A 16505-nucleotide genomic window follows, 5' to 3' on the forward strand; every position below is an offset into this window, starting at 1 on the left:
ACAAGTATGGGATCCTCTGCCAGCACTGCACCAAGGTGCTGAACCAGATACACAGACCCAGCAGCAAGTGTCTGCAGCTCCCCCTTCAGAATGGCATAATTTTCCATGAATATTTGCCCACAATACTGGACACAGCTGCATTCACCCTTGTTCCCCAGGACATCACTGTGACCAAGAATGTCCACCTGACAGTACTTGAGGACATAAAACATCACAGTGTATAACAGTACACATGTCTGTATATTTATACTAACACCAGTACCATGTAGCAGAAGCAGCGCAGATGCAGTCACATACAGTACACAGGAACCCTTGCACAGTTTGACCCCATATTGTCAAATGATCTACAGATACCCTGCAGAAACAGGTTGCTACCTGTAGGTGTACAACACAAAGGTCTGCACTGGAGTACAAACTAGCTGGAATGGATCCACACATTCAATACAGAAGGGCATACTGGGCATGCTCACACACACACAGAGAAATGAAGGCAATGTCAGACAACAACATACTGAAAGGTCATACTGGGCATTCTCACACTTAAACAAATGAAGCCCATGTCTGTAAATAACAGTGGACCATACATATCTGACAGTTGCAGATGTTAGAACATACACTCCTTAATATGCACAAGTCATGCTTTGCACACACATTGGATAGGAATTCAGACATATAACCAGGGACAATACACTATAATATGCCAATCGTAGTTATACATAGAGGTGTGGAAAAGCATGACAGTGACAAAGAGCCATCTATCATTAGGCCTGTCCCACCCAGCACACATGATGTGTAAATGTCACTTACTGTAAAAAATAGCCACTGGTATTCATCAGCATACAGACTATGTGATGCAAGTTATAGCTGTGCAACACGACTGTACAAGGCAGTAGACATCTAGCAGTTGTATACATGTACCTGCAGAATATAAACCTGTGTGTGCCTGCATGTGGTGTATCAACCTCTAGATGAATGGGTTATAGCCCACGCACACACGCTGCCCTTCTCATAGCCCTGCTATGATAAGCTTGCTGATGCCATCCACTTTGAAATACACCTTTGGGAATAGAGTAGCCCAGTAATCTCTGTGGTGCATCCTAAAACTGTGTAATGCTGTACTGTGATAAACTAGTTAGGTAGGAGTTCTAATGCCAGACATGGCAACTGTGTGTATGTCCTTGTCTGTGAAAGAAGCAATGCTTTTTAGGCTAGTCAAACTCACTACAATTCAATGCCCTACTTTGGCAAGGCTGCTGATGTCATTCAGTTTGAATTACAACTTTGGGAAAAATGCAGCCCAGTAATCTCTATGGCACGTCCTATAACTGCATGATGCTGTAATATAATAAACTAGCTAGGTAGAAGTTCTAATCCCAGACATGGCAACTGTGTGTGTGTGTGTGTGTGTGTGTGTGTGTGTGTGTGTGTGTGTGTGTGTGTGTGTGTGTGTGTGTGTGTGTGTGTGTGTGTGTGTGCCTCTGTCTGTGTAGGGAGCAATGCATTTTAGGCTAGTCACACTCACTACAATATAAATGCCCTACTTTGTCAAGGCTGCTAATGTAATTCACTGTGAAATACACCTTTGGGAAAGAAATAGCCCAGTAATCTCTAAGGTGCATCCCAAAACAGCGTAATGCTGTAGTGTGATATAGGACTTTGGTAGGGGTTCTATTCCTACACATGGTAAGAGTGGCTGTCTGTGCACGGAGCAATGCTTTTTAGGCTAGTAAAACTCACTATGAAAAAAAAAGCCCTACTACGGCAAGCCTGCTGATGTCATTCACTGTGAAATACACCTTTGGGAAAAAAGTAGCCCAGAAATCTCTGTGATGTGTCCTATAACACCATAATGCTATAGTGAGATATAGTATATTGATAGGGTTTCTATTCCCACACATGGCAAGTGTGGATGTTTGTGTGTGTGTGTGTGTGTGTGTGTATTTCCCTGTGTAGGGAGCAATGATCTTTAGGCTAGTCACACTCACTGTGAATCAAATGCCCTACTTTGGCAAGCCTGCTGATGTCATTCACTGTGAAATACAATTTTGGGAAAGAAGTAGTCCAGTAATATCTATGGTGTGTCCTACAACAGTATAAGGCTGTAGTGTGATATAGTAAGTTGGTAGAGGTTCTATTCACACACATGGCAAGTGTGGATGTTTGTGTGTTTGTCTTTGTGTAGGGAGCAATGCTTTTAGGCTAGTCACACTCACTACTAATCAAATGCCCTACTTTGGCAAGCCTTCTGATGTCTTTCACTGCGAAATACATCTTTGGGAAAAAAGTAGCCCAGTAATCTCTGTGGTGCATCCTATAACAGCGTAAGGCTGTAGTGTGATATAGTATGTTGGTAGGGGTTCTATTCCCACACATGGCAAGTGTGGGTGTTTGTGTGTGTCTTTGTCTGTGTAGAGTGCAGTGCTTATTAGGCTTGTCACACTTACTATGAATCAAATGCCCTACTTTGGCAAGCCTGCGGATGTCATTCACTGTGAAATACACCTTTGGGAAAAAATAGCTCAGTGATCTCTGTGATGCATCCTATAACAGCAGAATGCTGTAGTGTGATATAGTTCTTTGGTAGGAGTTCTATTCCCACACATGGCAAGTGTGGATGTTTGTATGTGTATGTCTTTGTCTGTGTAGGGAGTAATCCTTTTTAGGCTAGTCACACTCACTACAAATCAAATGCCCTACTTTGGCAAGCCTGCTGATGTGAACACTGTGAAATACACCTTTGGGAAAGAAGTGGCCTGGATATCTCTGTGGTGCATCCTATAACAGCATAATGCTGTAGTGTGATATAGTACTTTGATAGGGGTTCTATTCACACACATGGCAAGTGTGGATGTTTGTGTGTGTGTATTTGTCTGAGTAGGGAGCAATGCTTTTTATGCTAGACACACTCACTGCAAATCAAATGCCCTACTTTGGCAAGGCTGCTGATGACATTCACTGTGAAATACACCTTTGGGCGAAAGGTACTCCAGTAACCTCCATGGTGCATCCTATAACTGCATAATGCTGTAGTGTAATAAACTAGTTAGGTATGAGTTCTAATCCCAGACATGGCAGGTGTGTATGTGTCTGTGTTTGTCATTTGTGTCCTGTAGCTGTGAGTGTGTAACAACTGGACTCATTGTGGGGTGGGTTTTGCAAATTTCTTATATGGCGGCCCTATTATATGTCACAATGTCCAACTTACAAGGATGACAGATGCAAAATTGCCAAGAGACTTGGGTGGCAAACCATACCCCTACATGTGACATGAAGGCCTGCCAAACAAAGTTAGCAATCCTTGTATTTACACAGAGAACACTCTCAACCCATGTCTCATACACAAACACCCTTGCCTAGGCAACAACTGCTATGCTGGTAGTATTCTGCATATTGCCCACAGATAGTAACCATGATGTGATTGCAGTGGAGTACAGAGGGCATGGCACGCTGTCCATCAGTACAATATGCATGTACATGCAGACAGTGTGCCTAAACTATGCTCCCCACTGGACACCTGCAACACCTGTGTTGCATCAAATGTGACCCACAAAGGACATACCATTCTTTATACACATGCCCTGTAAGGACAGATGCCAATGAAACCAGGGAATACCTGTATCATGCTATCAATGTAGGTGCAGGGTCAACCTGCTGTCCATTACCTGTTACCAGCAGATGAGGCCAGGGCAGGCACATCTGATTATAGCAATCTGTGTACACAACTTGGGCCAGACATCCCAGGTACAGTTCCACATGTCACTGTGCATGCATGTGGGATGTGTCCACATCCCAGACAGCATCCATGTCATGGACTAAAAAACACATATATAGCAAGTATTGAACAGCAATGGCCACACACAATAGTTACCCAGGTGTCTGAATGGTGAATACAGTACCCACCTGTGTGGGCCTGTCCAGACAATACACCCGTGAACCAAACTTCAGACCCTTGTCATGTGGCTTGATTCCAAGGTATACCCTTCACCTAGCCTTGTATAGCCTTCTAGCACAGTCAACCACTACACACCCATGAAGCAATGCACGCATGCATGTCAGTACTGGTACCCTTTGTCTGTACATATGGTATCTGATGCTTATGCCTCATTCACACTCACTACAACCCCCATTGGCATACTGAAGCATGCTGTCTAATGTCAGACATCTCCACATACCCTTTGCCCATATACCCTCTGGATAACCCCTGTGGTGCATGTGATACATGCACAGAACTGTATTGTGGCAAAATAACTAGTTAGGAAGTGTATCCCTGACCCTACCAAGTGTGTCATTGTGTGTGAGTCCCTGAGAGAGCGTGGCTGTGTTGATGCTGTCACCTGTTCATGTGGACAGGCATGTGTACTACACCTACCGTATCACTACCATGTCACTGTTGCAGATGTCACACACCATCACATATACGTTTGGACAGCTCCTCAACATGTAAGCTATTTGGTGCATGCAATAACTGCATAGACATGTGATAGCAATACATAGTCATTCAGGGGTTTGATACCCTGTACTGGTAGGTGTGTGACACAGACATGCTTAGGTTTTACTCTCCCACCCCCCCCCCCGACTTACTTTGTTTCTGTCTGCCTCTCTCACTCCTTCTCTGGTGGATGTGGAGAACTACACCTGCTTTGCTTAGGCAGCAGCATGTGTTTTGTAAGTGATGCTAATGATCAGCTGATGGCCTCTCCACAAATTGCAGCCCTCCTCTAACTGATTGCATGTGGAACAGCTGTGGTAACATTCCCATAGCCAATTGCATGGAAACACACTCCAATATCTAGGAACATCATGTTGGTGTTGGCCCTTTTCATTCACTGTTAGCAGGACCTAGATCTGGTGTTTGGCAAACAGCATCACAGATGGTTTTGGGATTTACCTCTAACAACATACACTGTGAAAACAGGCCAACACACATGAGGGGGATGTGTCTGACATGACTACAGAATGTAAGTGTTGCTATTCTGCATTTGGAGTAATGTTGGTTTAACAGGGTGTGTGTGGATATGGTTGGTCTACATGTTTTAATACCTGTCATGACAGTGCTAGGGTTTTGAGGAAACCCCCATCTGTAGGGTCATCTGCAGACTGGGCAGTGTGTGGTGCCTTTTGTTTCTTGTGTTACTCACAGAGCAGCTATCTGCGAACTGCAGAAGCATAGTGTGAGGATTGCAATCAGTACATGGTGAAAGCCATGAGAGTTACTGACTTCATATCCCTCATAGGACATATGTCACAACAAACCCTGTTACAACAGTAAATGTATGAGGTTATCACAGCAGCATGTCAATATTGGCCCTGTGTATGTGCCTCCAGCCACAACTCTGTCAACCTTTCTACATATGTCATGCAGTAAGAGGTGCGTATGTTCTGTACACCATACTTTATTGACATCATATCTGATAACAAGCCAGTGAGATATCACACTGCTACACATGTTATGTACAGTAGGAGTTATATTTGAGGATATAACCTGGACATTCTGTGGTTGTGTGTACAGTACTGAGGTCTGTGTATTTATGGTGATTGCCGAGAGTGTGTGTTTTATGAATATGTACCTTGGCCAGTGTACAGACTGTGGTAGATGTCATTGTTCTTGGTCCTGTTATATCTGATGTTACATGCTGCTCCAGTGTATGATACCCTATTGGCTTACATGTTTGTAGGGCCAACCACACCCATGCCCCATACCACAAACAGGCATTGGACCACACTGTGTAGTGGCTCAGTATATATAGGGTTAGTGTGTGAGTGGCACATATGTGGATGGTGGTGATCAGATAGTCCATATACTGTAATATTATGTTAGCTTACCATATGTGGCTGTGGCTGTGTTTACACTGGTTGTGGTTATGCACTTTCTCACAGGTGTCTGTTACTCTGTGCTGTGACATGTCTGCACAGTCTGCTATATATGCAAGTACATGTGTATTCCCCCATAAGAAATGTAGGCCAGTGTTGAGCCAGTCTGCCTGTAGCCGCACAGTGCTTTGTTACATGCCTAGCAGCTTAGTGTACTTACCCAGTGTGATGTTATGTCCAGATACTTGCATAGATGTACTGCTGCCAGGCCACCATAACAGTCATGTATTACAGACAAACCAGTGGGATGCTGTACAGATGTATGTCACTAACTAGTGGGTAGTATGTGGCCATGTAACCTCTGTACCAGTGGTTCTTATGTGTCAGGACAGACAGGGTGTGTGAATGCATAACCTATGGGGGCAAATATATACCATTATTTACGTGATATACCCATCTACATGGCTGTTAACATCCACATTGTCAGGCGTGGTCCACATGTCTTGCACTAAGGGATTCTGTGTATACCTCTGGACTGACCAGAGTGTGTCATACTGTCCACATTTATTGGCCATATTTCTGCTGTAGTCCACATGATCATTACTGTGCTAGCAGTGGTACTGTACTATGATGTGGTAGGATGTCTGTCAGTAGCCAATGATGCACATGTTAAAAGCAGATGTGACCTCCCACACACAACATGTCTGTGAAGACAACCCTTATTACAGTAGCAATAGTCTACATATATAGCTGCAATCCATACTTGACATCCCCTTGCACTAAGAGGTTGGGACTATTAGGTCTGAGGTAGTTCTCCACTCCATGTTCTGGACATATGGTGAACATATATGTATGTATAATCATCCATATATCTATATAGATATATACACATACACATATTGACATACATATATATATATATATATATATATATATATATATATATATATATATATGTGTGTGTATATATATATATATATATATATATATATATATATATATATATATATGCATATTAACACTCAGATATGTACATATATACAGCAATATATGTCTACACATAGACAGACAGAGATACAGATACAGATATACTTATGGATATCTACATACATATTGACGGTAATAGGTATATCAGATTAGATATGTATGCACATATAGTTATAGATATCTACATATATATCTACATATATAGGCATATCGGTACACATAGGATGTGCATACATATATAGCTATATATACATATATCTATATATATATGTATATATGAAGAGATGTACACATGGCCATATATATGTTGCACTATACAGATGTGTATGCAGACATATGTATGAATATACATGTGTATGTACATGTGGACATATATCAACCTATTATATATATATATCCACATTCCTGTCATGTATAAACCTCATGGTTGTGTATACCCTTCCAGATGTACCTCACCGTATTTATCTGCTATGTGTACATTATGATAAAACAACATATGTGATGCAACTGTCATATTAATAACAAGTACTACACAATTGCAGAATTAAAGGCAATTGTTCCATTCTAATCAATATGTGTATTGACAGATATATTGGAAAAACAACAAGTGTCTTCACAGTGGTTATGGCGTAGTGGTTAAGTGTTGTGACTATAGTGTACAGGGTCCTGGGTTCAAGACCTGCAAGGTCTGTTCATTTTGTTGCTGGGTAGAAGAAGGGCTGTTGGATACAGAGTGGTTAAGGCAGTTTTGAGCAGCTTTAAGTGTGTTTGCACAGGTTTGCGCGAAGCTAAGCGGTGCTAAGCTATGGGTAAACTTATGGGCGGTTACACAGCGTAGGCTTTGCTTACCAGTGCGCAAATCAGCTTAGCTGTTATATTGCAGCGATGTTGATACCTGCTAAGCATGGTTTAGCCCTGGTAACCAGTTCACACCATCCAGTCTAATAACATAGTAGGGTAATGACATCTGTAATAAGTGTATGTAATGCCATGTAAAATACTTGCGCCTATGCACTAGAAAACCTCCTCAGCTGGTCAACCCACCATCTCCCCCAAGAAACTATAATTTTAGGTGAGTTCAATATTGACTAGCAATCCTGTTCTGGCAACCATTCAACCCATCATGTAAACCTTCATGGCTTCACCCAACTAGTCCAGCCACCAACCAGGATAAATAAAAACTCCAGCAAGCACACTACCCTGGATTGGATACTAGTCAGTAAGAGCCCCCAGTCATATATAACAGGCTGCTTATCAGATAGCCTCAGTGATCACTCCCCAACATTCCTACTCAAAAAATACCTATACCAAGCTAAACCTGTCATCTACCGTCAAATACGTAAAAAACTAAACTTTAACCCATTCACATTCATCTCATCCCTCAAAGAATGTAACTGGCATCCTCTAAACTACCTCAGTCTTTTTTTTTCAAAACAGGTTTATTGTTTTAACATATAAGAGAAATATCATAACAATTTTATACAAGTAATTAAAAATAGGTATTATTATAATATTCAACAAAACAACTAAAGTATTTACAAAGACATCCACTACAATCAGATCAATTAATTAAACTAAAATACCATGCTATTGAAATTAGAATTTTTTTAACACATTTTGTAAATTATCCCATACAATATAATATGATGTTTTTCTAGTTGTTCTCATTCTAATTGTGCTTATTTCCATATGGCACATTATATTCATAACATTTTTAAATTCATTGAACGAAGGAGGTGTATCTGAAATCCAATTTCTAGTTATTATTTTCCTGGCCACTGCTAGGATAGACCATAACAAGGGAAGCTTAATCTTTTTAACACATTGAGGTACAGGTGTGTTGAATAATATAAGAGACTTAGAAATAATGAAATTATCTGAAAAAGAGCCTGCAAAAATTCATTAATTGACTTCCAGTATTCTTTCAACTTCATACAGTCATAAAACATATGAGCCCAGTCAGCATTAATTTCTACATTACATCTCTTACATAGATTATCTTTATTATTTATTTTATTCATCATCAAAGGTGTATAAAAGATCTATGTAAAAATTTCCATGTATAAAGTCTCCAGACAATGGAAGATGTAGTTCTATAAGCAGATTCCAATATATATTGTTTATCTTGTTGAGTTGGTGGGTCCCCATTAATAGAGGTGAAATAATTCCAGTATGAATCTACACTGTAAAAAGTTTCTTGTCTGATAATTTTATGTATATATGAAAGTTTACCTTTATCAGAAACTTTATGCTGTAAATTTAATATCAAGTAATCAATCAGTTTTGGAATAGATTCTTTAACTGTTATAGACATTAGATCTATTCTATCAATGAGATGTTGTCTAAAGATCTGAACCTCTAACCAGCAAGTTTCTCTTAGATCAAATTCTTGTTTTAAGAAATCTAGATTTTTAACTTTATTATCAGATATCAGCTGATACCAGTACTTTAGATCATTATCTATAGCTAAATGAGCTCCTTCAGAAGTAGATGACATAAGCATATCCTGAGTATACATTATAGGGAATACAATAAAATTCCATTCCCTATACTTAGGGTGCATGAATATAAAGTTACGATAACTAATAATAATATTTAATGGGTAACAAACCATATGTTTAGGTGTAATAGGTGAAGTACAAAATTCCTTTAGCAACCACAACATGGAGTTATTTACAATCATATTTTTATGTGTTAAGGAGAGATTTTCATGAAGTGCATACTAATTAGCTCCCAATAATCTTTCCATTTTGCGATATATGACTGATCTATTAATAAAGTAATAACTTTTATAATAGAAGAGATAATATATAAATTAAAGTCTGGAAAAGAAATACCCCCTTGAGACCAGCTATTAGTATGTTTCTTTAATGCAATCCTAGGTCTATTAGGTGCCCATAAGAAATTTAACATTAGTGTATTCAGTTTCTTGATAATTATTTTTGTAGGTGAAAGTATTATTGATTGTATTAAGTATAAAATCTTGGGGAATATTATCATTTTAATAATTATAAGTCTTTCCTCCATAGTAAAAAACATATTATTCCAGGTATTAAAAAGATTTTGTATATTAAGAAAACAGGTATTATAGTTATTATATATAATAGATTTAATATCTTTAGATAGTATTATACCTAAATAAGTTATCTGACCTGAATTGGGTACATATTTAGTAAAATCACTAATGAGAATATTTTTTCGTGTATATATAGGTAGTATTTTAGTTTTTTCTTCATTGAATATTAAACCAGAAATACTTTTAAAATTCATCATTTTATCAAATAAAGACTGCATAGAAGAATTAGATCCTGCTGATGTAATTAGAACATCATCTGCAAAAAGTTGAATTTTTGATGTTGTATTTTCGTCTATTTCAAAACCCTCTATGTCAGTACTGTTTCTAATCAAATTAGCCCAAGGCTCCATTACTAAAGTGAATAATAGTGGAGAAAGTGGACATCCTTGCTTTGTACCTTTAAGAATGGGTATTTTTGTGAAACATATGTTCCTACCTTAATATAACCCAGCGTTCCTTTGTATAAATGCTCAATTAAATTTACAAATGCATCAGAGAAGTTTGTGCATTTCAGTTAGGTAAACAGATAGTCCCAACTTACTGAATCAAATGCTGAACCTATATCAAGACTAATAAGTGTTAAATCTTTCTTTTTCCTATTTGCAAAATCAATTAATGTTAAAGTTCTTCTTATATTATCAAAAGTATTTCTATTTACAATGAAGCCTGTCTGATCTATATCTATAATGCCGGGATGATTGTCTTCAATCTATCAGCAAAATACTCATAAACATTTTATAATCAACATTAAGTAATGAGATGGGTCGATATGAAGAACATCTAGTTGGATCTTTATTAGGTTTTAAAATTGGTGAAATAAATGTATATTGCCAAGATGGGGGTTATTAACTCAGTTTGGGCCAGAATAAAACCTTATGTATTAATGAATATGTAGTTTTAGAAAGGATTTTATATATCTCTGGTATAATACCATCATTACCCGGTGCTTTGTTTGATTTAAGCTTATTTATTTGTGTAATAACTTCTGTATATGAAATACTCTTGTCCAATAGTTTAATCTGTTGTTTATTAAGCTTTTTATTCATGTTTGTGGTTATAAACTCCTTTATTTTATCTTTAGGTTCCATGTTAATGTTGTTATGGTTAATCTTGTGAAAGTGATTTCTAAATTCATCCAGTATTTCTGGTATACTAGAAACATTCTTCTTTTCCTTAGAGAAAAGATTTCTTTGATATGGTTTTGTTTATTCAATCTTTTTGTTTTATTTTTAAGTCTATGTAAGTATTTGGGGCTTATTGAATAAGACAAAACTTGTATTCTCTAAAGTTATTTTAACTTTATGAGTTAAAATTTCTTTGTATTTCTCATTTAGTTTGTTTATTTCTTCAATAACTTTCTTGTCCATAATATTGTCTTTATTATTATGTTTATAAGAGTCTAATTTACTTTGAATATCTAACAATTCCTTATCCCAAGATTTCCTTTTTATTATTATACCATCTGATACTTTGTCCATATAGATATGATTTTAAGGCATCCCAAACATAGACAATGGAGACTTCAGGAGTATTATTTATGTCTAGAAAATGTTGTACTTCTGAAAGTATATATTCTTTATAGTCTTTTAGCTGAGTTAAGTATGCTGGTATCCTTTTGATCTGAACATTATGAGTATTTTTTATCATGAATTCAAAAACAATTGAGTTATGATGAGATATAGGACATGAAATGATTTTGGAATTAATTAAATCTGTTATCATCTGGTTAGAAATAAAGACCCTATCTATTTTTGAATAAGTTTTGTATCTGTTAGAAAAAAAGGTGTATGGTAATGATTTTGAATCTATCTGATTATTAATATCATTCAAATGATAAGAATTAGCAAAATCATTTAAATGTTTTGCATTAGATGTAATTCTTCTTTTCCTTATAGTGGTAATATCACTTTCATGTAGTATACAATTAAAATCACCAGCTAAAATAATATCCCCTATAGAGAATGATATGATCTTATCAATATGATGTTTCACTGTATTAATACCAATTCCAGGTATCCAATATACATTAATTAAAGTGTAAGTCTTCCCATTAATTTGTATTGTAACCATACAAAACATTCCTTTGTCATCCTGAAAAGACTTAATGGTTTTAGGAATGGGCATACTTTTATTCCATAAAATAGCTACTCCTCTTTTTTTCTGAGTGTGCTCTGAACTAACCAGTACTGTATACTTATTAGTGGCTAGTTTATCAATATCTTTTTTCAAGAGATGGGTTTCTTGCAGGAAGACTAGATTGGCCTTGTGTAAATTAATGTATCTTATTAGGCTTGCCCTTTTACACGGATTATTCAATCCATTAATGTTTAAAGAAATTCCTTTTAAAGATGTCATTTGGCATTTTTAAAACTCAAGAATCTTATGATCGAAATAACAAATAACAAGATAAATAATGTTACATCTCCTCTTTTAGGTGTACCTTTAAATATAGCAGTATTTATTAAATCTCTTATGGGATTTTGTATAGGATTCAATTTTGTTTGTAGTGACAATGAGTGTACAAAATATATTGTGGATGTCAAAACTATATACATATAACAATGAACAAGTGAAAATAATGTAAGGATTAAACCTTGCATCCAGCCTGGAGTTGAAAACTCCAACTTAGAGTAGTATTTACTACTCAAGTTAACCCCCTACCCTAAGCAGCAGTACCTCAGCTACCACCTTATCAATTTAATACTAGTTATATTTAACTGAGGTTAACAGTTTTCAATTCAATTATCTATCAAGACAAAACTACACATTTGGTAAAACAGCATCATATAAACTAAAATAAACTTTTTTTTAAAAAACTGTTCATACTACTATATAGATCTATGTAATATATAACACTTGTATTCAAATAGCATTCAAATAATCTTGATGTTAGAAATCAAGAGGGGAGAAAATTAGGTTCTAACATTCATTTAAATCAAAAACTTTGGCTAATATGATTCAGACATTACATATATTAAGATGGATCTATTTTCTGTCATGTGAATACTATTAACAGCTTCCAAAAAAAAAATCTTGAATTGTTTGTATATGAGCATTTACTTAAACTCATTATTGTCAATAGAGTAAAATATTGTATTCATAAAAATTATTATAAATCATATTGCATAGTTATGCAAATTCTCAGAAACACTTGCATTATTTAAAAAAAAAGCCATCACACACATACACACAGACACACACACACATACATACACACACACATACACATACACACACACACACACACACACACACACACACACACACACACACACACATATATATACATATATATATATATATATCTGATCTCACTGAGTTATGTCCTTGTTGAGCACTATCCTACTTGCTGTCCCTAGAATAAATCTGTCTGCTTTATAGAAAATAATGCACAGCAAACACATTTTAGTAACCAGGTTTTACAATCATGCTAACCTACTGCTTTAAAATATATCACATGACATTTCTTCCAGAATAGAATTATAAAATTGTTATGCTTGTCAATCAGATGAATTAAATGAATTATAATAAAGTATATGTTTGGAACAGAAGTTTTTAACACAGATTATTATGCTGCTGTTAAGTAGATTTTCAAAAACATTTAAATAAATGTTTCATTTTCTATGCCTTCTAAAATAAGACATTTACTTACTACAAGAAACTACATCATTTAAACTCATTATAACTGACATTTTATGAATAGAGTATTTTTCCTGAATCTGTGGTGTGTCAGTATGATAACTAGGTCAGAGGTTGTACTAACTGCTTTCAGTTTCTCTGTGAGAATTCTGTGAGTTGAAGCTTTTGAAGTAGTTCATGGACACTGTGCATGAGACAGCCCACATCCCAGATTGTCTCCCTTAACATTTTGGCGGGAAACTTATTAAAACTTGTGGCAAACATTAATTTTGTCAATAGAGTAAAAAATATTGTATTCATAGAAATTATTATAAATCATATTGGATAGTTATGCAGATTCTCAGAAACACTTGCATTATTATATAAAAAAAAAAAGCCATCACACTTACACACACACACACATACATACACACACACACACACACACATATATATATATATATATATATATATATATATATGATCTCACTGAGTTGTGTCTTTGTTGAGCACTATCCTACTTGCTGTCCCTAGAATAAATTTGTCTGCTTTATACAAAATAATGCACAGCAAACACATTTTAGTAACCAGATTTTACAATCATGCTAACCTACTGCTTTAAAATATATCACATGACATTTCTTCCAGAATAGAGTTATAAGATTATTTATGCTTGTCAATCAGATGAATTAAATGAGTTATAGTAAAGTATATGTTTGGAACACAAATTTTAACACAGATTATTATGCTGCTGTTAAGTAGATTTTCAAAAACATTTAAATAAATGTTTCATTTTCTATGCCTTCTAAAATAAGACATTTACTTACTACAAGAAACTACATCATTTAGACTCATTATAACTGGCATATTTTATGAATAGAGTATTTTTCCTGAATCTGTGGTGTGTCAGTGTGATAACTATGTCAAAGGTTATACTAACTGCTTTCAGTTTCTCTGTGAGAATTCTGTGAGTTGAAGCTTTTGAAGTAGTTCATGGACACTGTGCAAGAGACAGCCCACATCTCAGATTGTCTCTCTTAACATTTTGGCGGGAAACTTATTAAAAAACTAGTGACAAACATTCATTTAGTAGTGTAAATGCATGTAAACATGACAAAACCTTCACAATGTATTCCACAGACCATTACAGCCTCTTACATCTTTTCAGAAAGAGAAACAAATTGAATCACAGCTTGCCATTAAATCTTCAGATATTTTGACTGGTTATGAAACAAAACATTATAACTGACATATTTTATGAATAGAGTATTTTCCTGAATCTGTGGTGTGTCAGTGTGATAACTATGTCAAAGGTTATACTAATTGCTTTCAGTTTCTCTGTGAGAATTCTGTGAGCTGAAGCTTCTGAAGTAACTCATGAACACTGTGCATGAGACAGCCCACATCTCAGATTGTCTCTCTTAACATTTTGGCGGGAAACTTATTAAAAACTAGTGACAAACATTCATTTAGCAGTGTAAATGCATCTAAACATGACAAAACATTCACAATGTATTCCATAGATCATTACAGCCTCTATGTAAGTAAAATTAAGCCCAAAATTACCAACAAGCAATAAAACTCAACATTCTTCTCCCAACTCAATTTTCATACAAATCCTATTATTCTCTGTGCCCACACAATCAAAAGCATTTCTATATATTAATAAAGAAAAGAAAAAGAGAGTAGAAAATAAAAGGGAGTGAGGCAGAAATAAAAACATGTAAGAGAAAGCTGTAAGAAGTATATACAATGGAATGTTACTTACTGTTTATATTAATAGAGTTAAAAATAAAACATATTATTTACTCTTATTTAGTTCTGATTATTATTAGTTAAAGCATAACAGATTATTTACAAACAGGCATAAGCAGTATAATCAAGAAAGTATAATTAGAAATAGCATTTGAAGAACTTATAAAAACTTTTACAAGGAATAAATATGTTATTATTCTATTAATGATATTTTCATTACTGTTCTCTCCTGCCCTCCCCACCCTTTACCCACTACATAATCTAAATAGAATGTCATTGTTTAAACAAAGAAAATAATAAAAGGAGAAGGAAAAAAGGTAAAGATAAAAATGTATCAAATTACTAACCTTACTTCTTTTCAGAAAGAGAAACAAATTGAATCACAGCTTGCCATTAAATCTTCAGGTATTTTGACTGGTTATGAAACAAAACATTTCTTTGCACATAGAGAATAACTTTGATTAAATCTTTTCCAAAATATTTGTGGCTTTCTGGAAATGCAGGAACTATATTCAAAAGATTAATAATGAACTAAAATGATGAGAGAGAAAAAAAACATATAACAAATCATTTGTTTTTTAGTCTCTTCTTCTTCTTCTCTGAAGTCTTCCATGAAGCTTCAGTTGCCAATCTCTTTAATGAAGAACTAGCCCATTCCATTTTTTCTATTTTATCCAAAATCCATTTATCTTTGACAAACAGTAAAGCAGAGTCTAAATCATCGAAAACCTTAGGACCATCAGGAAGGAAGATTTTAAGCTTGACATGAAACAGAAGGTATGTTTTAAACTGTGCTTTTTTAAGCTCCCTTATTAGTGGCAGAAAAACTTTTCTTTTAGCTATTACCATGGAAGAATAGTCATTGTCAAAACGCACAGTTGTCTCATTAATCTTAACAGGAGCTTTAGCCCAAGCAGATTTAAGAACCATCTCTTTATCAAAAGATGATAGAAATCTAACTATAACTGATCTAGGATATTTTTTGTTAGAGTTAGTATTAGCTATAGATCTATGTGCTCTTTCGATACCAAAAGAGAATGCTTCTGGTAAGTCTAAAGTTTTAGGGAGCCAAGTTGTTAAAAAAGAAGTAATATTATTACCTTCAATATTTTCTGGCAGTCCAAAAATCCTAATGTTATTGCGCCTAGATCTATTTTCCAGGTCATCCAGCTTTGTTTGTAAATGTGTATTTTGTTTCAGCAGAAACTCAATGTTGATTTCCTCTTCTTGGATTCTATTTTCCATGTCATTCACAGCT

Source organism: Protopterus annectens, chromosome 4.part0 (assembly GCF_019279795.1).
Source record: "Protopterus annectens isolate FY-2018-M chromosome 4.part0, PAN1.0, whole genome shotgun sequence".
In the NCBI taxonomy this organism is placed as follows: Eukaryota; Metazoa; Chordata; order Ceratodontiformes; family Protopteridae; genus Protopterus; species Protopterus annectens.